The following is a 12,843-nucleotide window of genomic DNA, read 5'->3' on the forward strand; positions in this document are numbered from 1 at the left end:
TCTCAAATAAGGGAGTGGTGATAGAAGCACCTAGAAAGTCATTGCTGAAAACACAGAGTAGCCTCTTTATTGCTGGTGCTTGTTCACGCCAGCTGGGGGCTGTACAGTGGAACTGGGACAAGGTTTTCTGGCTTTTTGCAGGCTCTGAAGTTGCTCCTGAGGCTGCAGCCTCTATCTTTCCTCTGCTGTTGGATAGGTAATTCCAACAAAGAGAAACAGGAGTTGCCTGATTTTTCCCTTCTTCTGCTGTTGAATCTCCTAGGCCTTCCTATTAACAGAATCTTACCAGAGTCCAGCTGGTAATAAAATCTGGGTATTATTTTCAAGGTAGCAGCTCCCCTCCATAACATAGAGTGCACAATGATAAGAATGGGGTTGAAACAGATAAATGACCCTAAATGTTTACAAAAGATTGGATTCATATAATATTCTTAAGTTTGGAGAAGTTTGAGTGTAAAAGAAGAAAAAAAAATCAAGAGAAGCATAAAATTCCTATATAAGAAGCAATGGAAGATATAGATTATAATCTCTTGAAAACTTAATTTTGTGAACAGAAATTTAGATCACAAAGTCAACGTGAACACCCCAAACAAATAGGTGAGACTATCAGCAGACTCATTCCAGTTAGGAAATTGAAAAGAAAAAGGGGAAAATAGAATATATACAGAAAATTTATTTACAATTATTGCATGAAGTAGAAAGAGCTGTAAACTGCATTTAATAGACAGCACATCCTTTTTATTTTGGACTCTCAGAATTGAGAGATCTGTGTCTTTTACTCCAATTACACTGCCACCAGGAATAGTTGATAGTATATGTACTTTTTAATATGGATTTCTAAGTTCTACTTCTATGAACTCAGTTTGTGTTCATTATTCTTAACATTACATATTTTAGGTTATTAGAGTTTAAATTTATACTGACTCCTCTTGATAAAATATCCTTTTTTTCCCCTTGTTGGATTGGAATCCATTTATTCAATTTCAGACAAAGTACAGCCATATCTTGTCTGAATATAATACAACATTCAATAATAATGCCTGGGATGGATAGTTACACGTTGATATTTTTATATAGAACTCTGAAATATGATTCACCCATTAAAAGCATGCAATTTTGGGGCACCTGGGTGGCTCAGATGGTTAAGTGTCTGCCTTCGGCTCAGATCGTGATCCTGGAGTCCTGGGATTGAGCCCCACATCGGGCTCCTGGCTCAGCGGGGAGCCTGCTTCTCCCTCTCCCTCTGCCCCTCCCCCTGCTTGTGCTCTCTCTCTCTCTGCATCTGTGTCTCAAATGAATAAATAAAATCTTTTAAAAAGATAAATAAAATAAATAAGTGTGCAATTTTAGTATAGTCACAGAGTTGCACAGCTATCACCACAATAAATTTTAGAACATCATCATCATCCTCCAAACAAAAACACACACCCAATGGCAGTCATTTCCTATTTCCTGATAGCCCTTCTACCAGGTGGTAAAATAATCAACTTTGTATCTATTTATGTGCCTACCATTTGCCTAATTTGAACATTTCATATACAATGTAATCATATAAAGGCAGAAATTTTAATCTTTTTTGCCTTTTTTTCCTTTGGTCTGGATAACTAAACATTTGTCACTTTTTTCTGCTACTTTTTTCACAGAACAAATTTTGGTTTCATTGACCAGCTTTTATTGTTTTATTTCTGTACTGATCATCATAATTTTGTTCCTCTGCTTACTTTGAGTTTATTTTGCTCTACTGTTTCTAGTTTCTTATGATGGAAGGTTGGCTATTAATTTGAAATCTTGTTCTTTTTTTCCAGCTTTATTGAAGTATAATTGACAAGTAAAACTGTATATATTTAAAGTGTATAAAATTATGATATAATAAATGTATACATAGTGAATTGATTACCACAAGCAGTTTAATTAATACATGCAACACCTCACGTAGTTGTTTTTGTTTTTTTTTTAATATGTGGATGTTGTGAAAATGCATAAGATTTACTCTCTTAACAACAAACTGATGATTGCCAAAGGGAAGGGTGACAGGAGCATGGGCAAAATGTTGAAAGGGAGTGGGGGATACAGGCTTCCAGTTATAGAAGGAAGAAGTCTTGGGAATAAGAGGCACCACATAGGAAATATAGTTAATGATATTATAATAGCGTTGTATGGTGATGGATGGTAGCTACACCTGTGATGAGCATAGCATAACATATAGAGATGTTTAATGACTATGTTGTACACCTGAAAGTAATATAACATTGTGTGTCAGCCATACTGAAGTTAAAAAAAAAAATTACTCTGAGCAAATTTCAAGTACACAATACAGTATTATTTAACTATAGTCACCATCTTTCTTCTTTTTAATATGGGCATTTTTAAAATTTATATTGAATTTATAAATTTCTTCCTGGACCCTGATTTAGTTGTATCCCATAAGTTTTGTTATGTTGCCTTTTTTGTTTTTGTTCATCTTAAAGTATTTTCAGTTTGTTGTCTTTTTTGTTTTTGTTCACCTCAAAGTATTTTTGTTCACCACAAAGTATTTTCTTGTGATTTCTTCTTTGACTCATTCGTTATTCAGCAGTTTGTGTGAATTTTTCAAATTCCCTTCTTTTATGAAGGAAATAAAATTTTAATTTTATTTCATTATGATTAGAGAGAATTCTTGAAGGATTTAAATGCTTTTAAATTCACTGAAGCTTATTTTATGGTCTAGCATGTGTTCTATTCTGGAGAATATTAAAGGTAGACTGGAGAATTTGTATTCTATTTTTGTTGGGTGGAATGTTCTACAGATGTCTGTAAGGTCTCATTGGTTTTTTAAATGTTGTTCTGATCTTCAATTTCCTTTTTGATCTTTTGCCAGTTTGTTCTACTCATAACTTAACATGAGATATTGAGGTCTAAACTATTACTTTTGAATTGCCAATTTCTCCCTTCAATTCTTTCATCTTTGTTTCCTGTATTTGTAGAATCTCTTCCAAGGTGCATATATGTACATAACTGTTATATCTTTCTTATGGATTTAGTCTTTTTCATCATTGTATGTTTATCTCTAGTAATATTTTTGTTTTAAAATCTGTTTTGCCTAATATTAGTATAGCTACTGCAGCTTTATTATGGTTACTATTTGCATGATATATATTTTCCATCCTTTTACTTCCAAATTTGGTTTAAAGCATGTCTCAGTAGAGAACATATAGTACTTAAAAACAAAAAAAATCTGACTGACAATCCCTCTCATTCATTTGTTTAAGTTTTTAAATCCATTCACTTTGAATGTTATCATTGGAATAATTTGATTTACATCGGTCAATTTACTGTTTATTTTCTCTATGCTTCATGTCTTTTGGTTCTCTGGCCAGTTCTACTGGTTTCTTTTACACTGAGTAAATATTTTCTAGTTTAACATTTTAATTCCCTTAAGAAGTTTCACTGTATTCCTGAGTTATTTTCTTAAATGGTTGTTCTAGGTCTTACCATGCTTAACTTCATCAGACTACTTCAGAGGTATAGTAACTGTATCCCAGTAGATAATTATTACTTATGTTGTTATAGTCTCCCTTCCCCTTTTTTAGCATTCTAAAAATAATATCATATCTAAATATATTATAAACCCACCAATACATTGTTACAATTATTACTTTATATAATTTCATGTGTTTTAGCTAAAATGAAGAAACCGGAGCATGTAATGTTTTATAAATTCATTATATTAACATTCTTGTTTACCATTTCTACTTCTCCACATTTGATTTTGTGGATTTGAGTTATCTGTATTTTCCTTTTTTTACTCCACATCAACTTTGCTCTTATTTGTCTCCTTTGTGCCCCATTTGTTATTTTCAAAATGCTACATTTTTATATGTTATAGGACCCAAATCCAATTATATTAATATTGTTACAAAACGGCTTTTTAACTTGGTTAATAAAAGAATGAATACATGCATTGTATTGTCCTTTACAATTACAGATTTTTCTTTACTGTTGCTGTTTGCATGTGTTCAGATTATTATTTTGGGTCACTTATTTTCAATTGGAAGGATTTATTTTCATATTTCTTGTAAGGTGGGTCTGTCTGCTAGTAATAATCTTTGGTTTTGGTTATTTGTGAGTGTCTTTATCTTTTCATCTTTTTTTGTGAAAGATACATTGCTGGATAAAAGATTCTTGGTTGGCAGTTTTTTGTGTTTTTCTTCCTTCTGTTGTCACTTTAAATATATCATCCCACTGCCTTTAGGTCTCAGCTGTTTCTCACAAGTCAGCTCTTTATCTTACTAGGGTTCTGTTGTGTATGATGAGCCACTTTTCTTTTGCTGCTTCGGGATTTTCTATTTTGTGAATGCACTTAATAATTTTTAATATAATGTGTCTGCTTGTGGATCTGTTTGGATTTATCTGATTTTTAGATCATTGAGCTTCTTGGAAAATTAATGTTATTCATCCAATTTGAGAAGTTCTCAGCTTCAAATATTTTCTGTACCTTTCTCTCCTCCCTTCCTGGTACTCACTTTATCCATATGTTTGAGTGGTTAACAATGTCCTTCAATTTTTAAGGGTCTGTTCATTTTTTTCATTCTTTTTTCTCTTTGTTATATGCCTTGCATAATTACTATCATCTATCATCAAGTTCAAGGACTCTTTTGCTCCTTCAAATCTACTTTCAATATTTCTAGTATTGTATTTTTGTTATTCTATTATTATTAAACTATTTAACTTTCATTTTAAAAATAATTTCTCTTTATTGATATTCAGTATTTGGTGATACTTTGTCATCATGCCTTCCTCTACTTCTTTATGCATGGTTTCCTTTAGTTCTTTAAATATACTTGCTTACAAGTCATTGTCTTCTGAGGCCCACATATCAACTATCTCTGATGTAGTTTCCTTTTTTTAATATTTTCTTCTTTCTTTCTTTCTTTCTTTCTTTCTTTCTTTCTTTCTTTCTTTCTTTCTTTCTCTTTCTTTCTTTCTTTTTCTTTTTTCCTTTACTATTATTTTGCTTTTCCCTGCATATTGTCATTTTCCTCTCTTTGTGTATCCCAAAATTTTGTTGTTGATGTTAAGAACTAGACAAGTTAGATAATATATCAAACTAGACACTGATCTTCCCCCTCTTTGGGGCTTGTTGTATTTTGTTTATTTGTAGCCTCTGATATTTATGGCCTATATCTTTTGGCATGGTATCCCCACCCAATGAGTGGGCAATGGAAATTGGAATGAGCCCCAATATTTTTTAGCCTGTTACACCTTAAGTAAAGCCTCAGCCCTACAAGTGAGAGCTGGGTAGAAGGGAGCCCCCAGCCCTTTGACTCACCTGGAATTAGCCTCTGTAACACAGAGTCGGGGGTCATAAGAAATCATAGTGGTAATTCCCCTACCCATTGGGTACTATAACACTTGGATAGAAGCTGAGACAAGGAGAAGCCACGTTTTCCTAGCTGCATCTAGCCAGAGTGAAGTTTCAGTCATGATGATTCAGTAGTATGGGTTGGGCTGTAGACTATTTGCCACAGACTTTCACTGTTCTTATGAAGTTCTATTATTTTATTATTATTTTGAATAAATGTTTCTTTATTTGCTGTATGCTGTTAGAACAATTCCAAAAATCTTTAAAAGGTACTTAAAAAATAATTTTTACCAGTTATGGCTGATTTTCTTGAGAGAGGTTCTGTGGATGTTCTCACACTTCCATTCAGGAAGTAAACCCCAATAGCCTATTTTTAATCTACTTTTTGCTGAAATCATTTAGAAATGCTTATAGAAGGAAATGAGTTAAAACTAACAAATACTAAATTGTTAAGAGTTCAGTGCTACTAAAAGGTAACTTTCAATCATTTAACTTAAATGTATATAATGATGTTAAGACTCTCACTTTTATATTTCATTTTATAATACAACAAACAAATGTCCTAGATTACTTAAAATTACCCCACTAGCAGGAATCGTTAATATATATATACTCCATCTAGGACAGAGAGTTAAAAAAAAATAGTTGTTTTTACCAAGGTAATTAAATATGCATTATTAAAGATATGCTCTATAACTTTCATCTTTCCACAATTTGCAGGCCCTCCCGTTCATCAGTTACTGCAGACTATCAATGCAGCTGCTTGAATTCAGTTATTTTCATTAAGCACAATTGCTTTGAAGTTAAATCTCTAGCCATTGCAAGTAATTCCATGCTAATGCAGAATGTGACACTGGTTAGTTGGGAAAGGAAAAAAAAAAAAAAAAACTGCCCTTTGCTGTAATTTATTTTGAATGTGACTTATACAATCTTCAGGCAAACATATTTGTGAGAGGCAAAAAAAAAATGTAATTAGAATAATGTACAAGTGGATAAAACTCTCCTTCGAATCTATTGTGAAGGAAGAAAAAATATTGTTACAGTGTTCCGTTTAGCAGGTGGTTTATTCTTTTGCTAGGTTAGAGCTCCCCTGTGTGGCTATATAGTTGAGACACACTACAGGCTTAATACATTCCAACAATTAAACATAACTTACCTCTAGATATTTTCTAATAAAATATATTGTCATAATCATCTACAAATAATTTTCAGATTCACAGAAAGTATAATTTTTCTCTTTTTGAATAACACTTCCAAAAGAATTTTAATTGAATGAGAATCAAAGAAAGGAAATAAAATTAAATGTTGTATGGTATTGACGAAATGTAAGCGAATTTATACCTAAGTCAACGTGTACCAATTCCTCAGACTTGACAGGCTACTTAAGTTTGAAATAGTTTATTTCCAAATAATTATGAGTAAAGTTTATTTTCTGTTCATTTAATTAATCAAATTCGTATATGTACTTTTAAAGGTATAAGAACATGTAAAAAAAATAATGTCCTCAATTTCCTGAAAATTTAGTGGGGAATACAATTCATGTAAGCAAATGTCAACTCTCCTAATGTTAAATGATGGTGACATAATGGAATAGTCTTCACACTGCTTCATATGGGTCCATTATTTAATGCAGCTGTTAGAGTGATTTAATGAAGGCTTAACTCAAAGACAAACAAAACAAAATTAAATCTCCCTTCTTAAAAGCCTTTGATGATTTTATTATAAAAGTTCAGTGTGTATAAATGAGAAGAGCTTGATCTTTTAAAACTAGGTATACTTATTGTGAAAATTTAAGACATTACTGTAAAAACAATTGTGTAGGTGTATAAAATTTGCAAAACTCTTTCAGTAAATAGTTGAGCAAATATTGTAGACCACTATTACATATTATGGAGTTAGATATAAACATCCTTAGCATTATTAGATAATGTAAATTTTTTGAGTTATTATACTAATTTATACTCCTCTTAGTTTGGAATGTTTTATTTTTTGAAGAACTGACAAAGTGGTTTCCACAGTGGCTGCATTTTAAATTCCTACCAACAGTGGATTAGGGTTCTGATTTTTCCACATTCTTGCCAAAATTTGTTATTTTCTGTATTTTTGTTTATAGCTCCGTTATCCACTACCTCAAGCAACTGCAATGTTAAACAATCATCTTTAATTTTGATCAATGTCCCCAGGGAAAAGATTCTTCACACCGGGTGAGCTTACAGTCAGATCAAATAAAGACAGTCTTCCTAGATGAAATTGTGGCTTCTCAGGGAACCAACAGACTGGACAAATAATGACATTTCTCTGATAATGAGTGAAGATAGAGCCACAACCTAATTTTGTCACCTCCAGGGTTTGCCAAGATGTTGTTTTTTTGTTGTAGTTGCAGCTGTTGGATTTAAGGCAACCATGGATATAGAGAGGGGCAGTGGAAATAAGATAAGTTAAAACACCATGAAACTATTTGTTCTTACAGAGATTTAGCAATTATTTTTCTTGAAAAATCTTCTCCTGGATTGCTGCAAACCTTTGGTTAATTTCCAGAGTTCTGAAAAGAGTTAATTATGACAATTTTTTCCATTTCTGCTGTTGCTTTTATGGAAGATAAAATGTTCAGAGGTATTTTCTCTGCAATTTTTGCTGACCCTATTGAGTCTTAATCTTGTTTGGACTCTGAACTTTGTCTTCTGTCCCCTGCACCAAAGCTGAAGTTCGCTTAATAACACCACTGCTGTCAGGGTAAAAGTGACTTTTACTTTTTTGCTTCTTTATATCTCCATGCGTCTTTGGCCTACCATTTCCATTCTGTCTTGTCAGATCTTTAATACTTTAAGAAGATATATTTACATGCATTTTTACAGTATGGCTATTTAGATTCAACCTCATGTCTAGGTCAAATATATAAAGAGCAGTCTGATAGAAATCAGTCTGTATGATAGCTATATAATTTAAGATGCAAAAAACCTGAGCATAATTATGTTTAAGAGGCAAAGCCTGTGGAGCCTGATTGAAAACACTTGAAATCAGGTATGAATGATGAAGCATTTTGACAAGGATGCTTGGAATAAAAGCAGAAGGATATCTTTGGAAAGGAACACGTAGGCCTTACTGTTCTTGATTAATTCACACATTTTGTTTGTAAAGATCTCTCCCCTAAAAGACAACACCAGAGGAGAGGTTACTGTATGTCACTGTATTTATTTTTCCTCTTCTTTACCCAGAACATTCCCCTTTCTTGAGAATGGTCCAGTGCTGAGATAGAGACAATGCCTTAATCAGGTCAATGATGAGACTCCGTGTGTTGGAAGAAAGGAAAAACATATATAGTTGGAAATTAGAAATTTAGGAAGCCCACCACTGTTCTTCCTCCCTTCCAGACACTGAAGTTTAGAGAGAGTATATACAATAATACCAGTCCAAAAGAAATTCAATGTACTTTAAAGTATTTGAATTTTATTTATTTATTTATTTGTTTGTTTGTTTGTTTGTTTGTTTATCAGAGAGCAAGAGAGAGAGAGAGCACAAGCAGGGGGAATGGCAGACAGAGAAGCAGGCTCCCCACTGAGCAAGGAGCCCGATGTGGGACTCCATCCCAGGATCTTGAGTACATGACCTGAACTGAAGGCAGATGCTTAACCGATGGTGCCCCCAGGTATCCTTAAAGTATTTGAATTTTAATATTCAGAACACCCAGGACACTTCAGATTGGGTTTCTGGCAAGCTCCTGTTATCTGACAGGACCTTTGACTGCACAGTGAGGAATTTGTCATCCACCAGGAAACCAAACTCTATCTCCAGTTTGCTTTCTTCTCCTCTTTTTCCTTCTCCTCTCCCTCTTCTCTCTTCCCTTTCCTCTTCCTCTTCTCCTCCTTCCCCTCCTTCTGTTTCTCTCCCTCCCTCTCCCCCTTCCCCTTTGACAACTCCTCCTCTTCCTCTGCCTTCTCTCCATCTCCTTCTTAATCCAAGAACATGCTAAGAATCTCCAGCTAGTGTTTGTACTTTCAGGTGATTGTATAACATACTAACTACAAGAGAATTAGTTTCCTGAGAGAGATGTATATATGAAGACACATAGTTTCCTCAGTTTTACCTGTTATGTATGTATCCAGATCTTAGCTTTAAGATATAAGGAAAGACTTTTAAAGCATAATACATAACCTAGAAACTCTAAAAGAAAAAAAAAAATTACAGCATTGGTTAAACACAAAATAAAAGTTTGAATAGGAAAAAAATGAAAATTCTTCATTAAGGTTTAATGTAAAAAGTACAGTTTGATAGAAATAAGAATTAGGGTGCTATAAATTAGAAGATAGTAGGAAGGGAAAAATGAAGGGCGGGAAATCGGAGGGGGAGACAAACCATGAGAGACTATGGACTCTGAGAAACAAACTGAGAGTTCTAGAGGGGAGGGGGGTGGGGGAAGGATTAGCCTGGTGATGGGTATTAAAGAGGGCACATACTTCATGGAGCACTGGGTGTTATACACAAACAATGAATCATGGAACACTACATCAAAAACTAACGATGTAATGTATGGTGATTAACGTAACATAATAAAAAAAAGAAATAAGAATTAGGGTGTTTAATGGGAAAATAGACTAGGTAAAAATATGTTGAAATGAGTATCATTAATAATTAGCACAGCACAACAGTTATCACTGTGTCCTGGGAAAAATAAAAATATTGGTCACTTTACCAATAAACATCAAAAGATGTTCAAGCTTTATATGCAATTAGAATTAGGTGAATTAAAATTACATATGTAAGACTCTTACTTTATTTTTGGATGATTTTAAAATACACAATTTTTTTAAAAATTTTATTTATTTATTTGTCAGAGAGAGAAAGAGAGAGAGTGACAGGCAGAGGGAGAAGCAAGCTCCCTGCTGAGCAAGGATCCCGATGCGGGACTCGATCCCAGGACCCTGGGATCATGACCTGAGCCGAAGGCAGACGCTTAACGAGCCACCCAGGCACCCCTAAAATACACAATTTTTTTGAGTTATATATATTTTGTACAACTCTTTTAAGAGTCAAACTGGCTATATTGATTTGAGGTAAAGATTGCATTTCTAAACAGCAATGCTATTCTGAGGAGGTACCCTAGAAAAATAAGAGTGTCCTTGTCTATGACATACAGGGTATTGACAGGAGTATCATCTGAAATAACAACAAAAGTAACATAAAAATATTAGTTTCTATATAGGACAATCATTTCATAAACTGTTTTAAATTTATGTATGAGATAAGTGGTAGACTACAAAGGTGAGACTTTTTGTCATTAAAAAGTTGAAGACTAGTATATACTCGTTTTCGCCGAACAGGAAATTTGTACATGTGACATTGACTTGCTTAAAACTATTTCAATCTTCTACTCCTCTCTCTCTATTGTCCTGGCTGGAAAGCAAAAACTATTTTCTCAAACTTCCCTGCAGTGAGGCTTCTGGAGGTAATTTGTATTCTTCCAATCAGATGCACTCTGGCGTGAATTGGTTCAGGACTGGATTGTGGTGATGTGAGTAGCTGACATGGTCCAAGGTGACAATTTTGCTGGCACTGATTGTGGAAGAGGCAGCACAATTCTGTAGCGATCTGCTTAGGATGTGGTTTGAGGATTGGGCTTCTCTTTTCTTGATCAGGATATGTGCTGCTTGTTCTGGAATCAGCAGCTATGGAAGCAGCTTCCTGAGACTGCAGCTTCCAGATGGCTATACTCACAGAGGCAGAATTAGTGACCATCATCTGTGCTATGGGTTTAGAAATCCCTTTTATAAGCTCAGCTTTAATTTCTTAAGCTTTTTAAAAAAATCTGTTTGCTTTAACTTGTTAAAATGGTTTCTCTTTTCTTCAGTTTTCTGCAACCTGGATAAGATACATGATTTATTATAAACATGACTGTCTGGGATGAAGTCCAATGAATAACTGCTTAATGTGGCTTGTTTTTTTATTTTATGTTTGTATATTCTTTTGTTACAATATATGTGTGGTACTTCAAAATTTAAGCTGTCATATTTATATTTTAGAAAAAATTTAGAAAATGTTAAAAGTGTTTACTTATCAATTTTCACTTACCTTCAATCATTTTATTAATAAACTGGTATTTTTCACCAAATAAAATAAGTATATGGTTGGGGGGCGTAAATCTCAACTCAACTAAATTAACTCAAAATAAAATATTAAGAACTTAAAATTTCAATTCCCTGCACTACAGTCAACAATTTCTGACATTTTTTCCTTTCATTTACCTTTATATTTTACAAATAATGTTTATATTGCTATCTCTTGTTTCATAATTCCAGATATGACTTAGGATTTTCTAATAAATGGAATAAATATTTACCTTTCAGAGAATATTCCTTACCCAACACATAAACTCTTTAGCATTTCTTTCTCCAAATGAAGCAAGAATACTTTTTATATTAAATCATGCATTTTGCGTTAAATACATCAGCACACAATTAATGTAAATATTGTTCACCAATTAACCTATAAACAAAATTATATTTTTCTTGTTCATCCTTTTGTTTTCTTTTAAAAAATTGACTTGTTTTTACATTAGCATACATTCCATTTATGCCAATTTTTTTTTCAAAACTGCTCTACAGTCTCTCAATAATTTTTCTCTAGTTTCTTATTATTTGGACTGGGTTCACTCCAGATTCACTTTACTCTCTCTAGGAACACTACTGACCTTCAGCGGCCTTTTGCCACCATCCTGGAAACTCCATTCAACTCTGTTGGTGTTCTGGCTTATGTTTCCTTGATTGTGTGATATCCGTATTTTTGGCCACTCTTACATTTTGTTGGAATGCATCTTCTAATAACTTCCTGTAAAGGGAGATAAATTTTGGAGATTTTACATATCAGAAAATATATTTTCACACTTGAATAAGTTTTTCTCTAGATGAAAACACAGCTTGAGAAACATTTTGTCTAAGAATGAGGACTGTTTTGCATTGTTATCTCCTAATTTTTCTAAAAAGAATTACAATCTCACTTTTATTCTTGATCTTTTGTATATGATCTATTATATCATCTCCTTTATCCCTCTGCTAATAGAAAGTTCTTAAAAGATGGCAGTGAAAACTTGCACCCTGTTTGCAGCATGTTTCATTACTTTACCACCTTTCTATTATTGTCTAATTGTCTATTGTCTAAAACATCTTAGTATTTATGGTGATGTTATGACAGAAAGTAAGCACTTCTTACTGTAAGTACTTACTAAGTAAGCACTTAGGACTCAGTTATTACCGTTATTTAAAACACTTCCATAAATATCTGTCTTTTGTAAACATATTAAAAACCCTCCAGTGCTGCTATCTTCTGTCCCTTCCCATTTATACCAATAGTTATATATGGTCTCGTCTTTTTTTCTAATGGAGAAGTGTATTAAATGTTTATGTTTAAGATGCTAAGTTTGATCAGAGGTCATATGAAGGTATCATCACAACTAAAATAATACTTTCCCTGTCCCATATTTTTTTATATTTGTGTCATCTCTATTGTGT

Source organism: Mirounga angustirostris, unplaced genomic scaffold, assembly GCF_029215605.1.
Source record: "Mirounga angustirostris isolate CCGP_5_RB_7025 unplaced genomic scaffold, mMirAng1.0.hap1 SCAF_3, whole genome shotgun sequence".
NCBI classification, from domain to species: Eukaryota; Metazoa; Chordata; class Mammalia; order Carnivora; family Phocidae; genus Mirounga; species Mirounga angustirostris.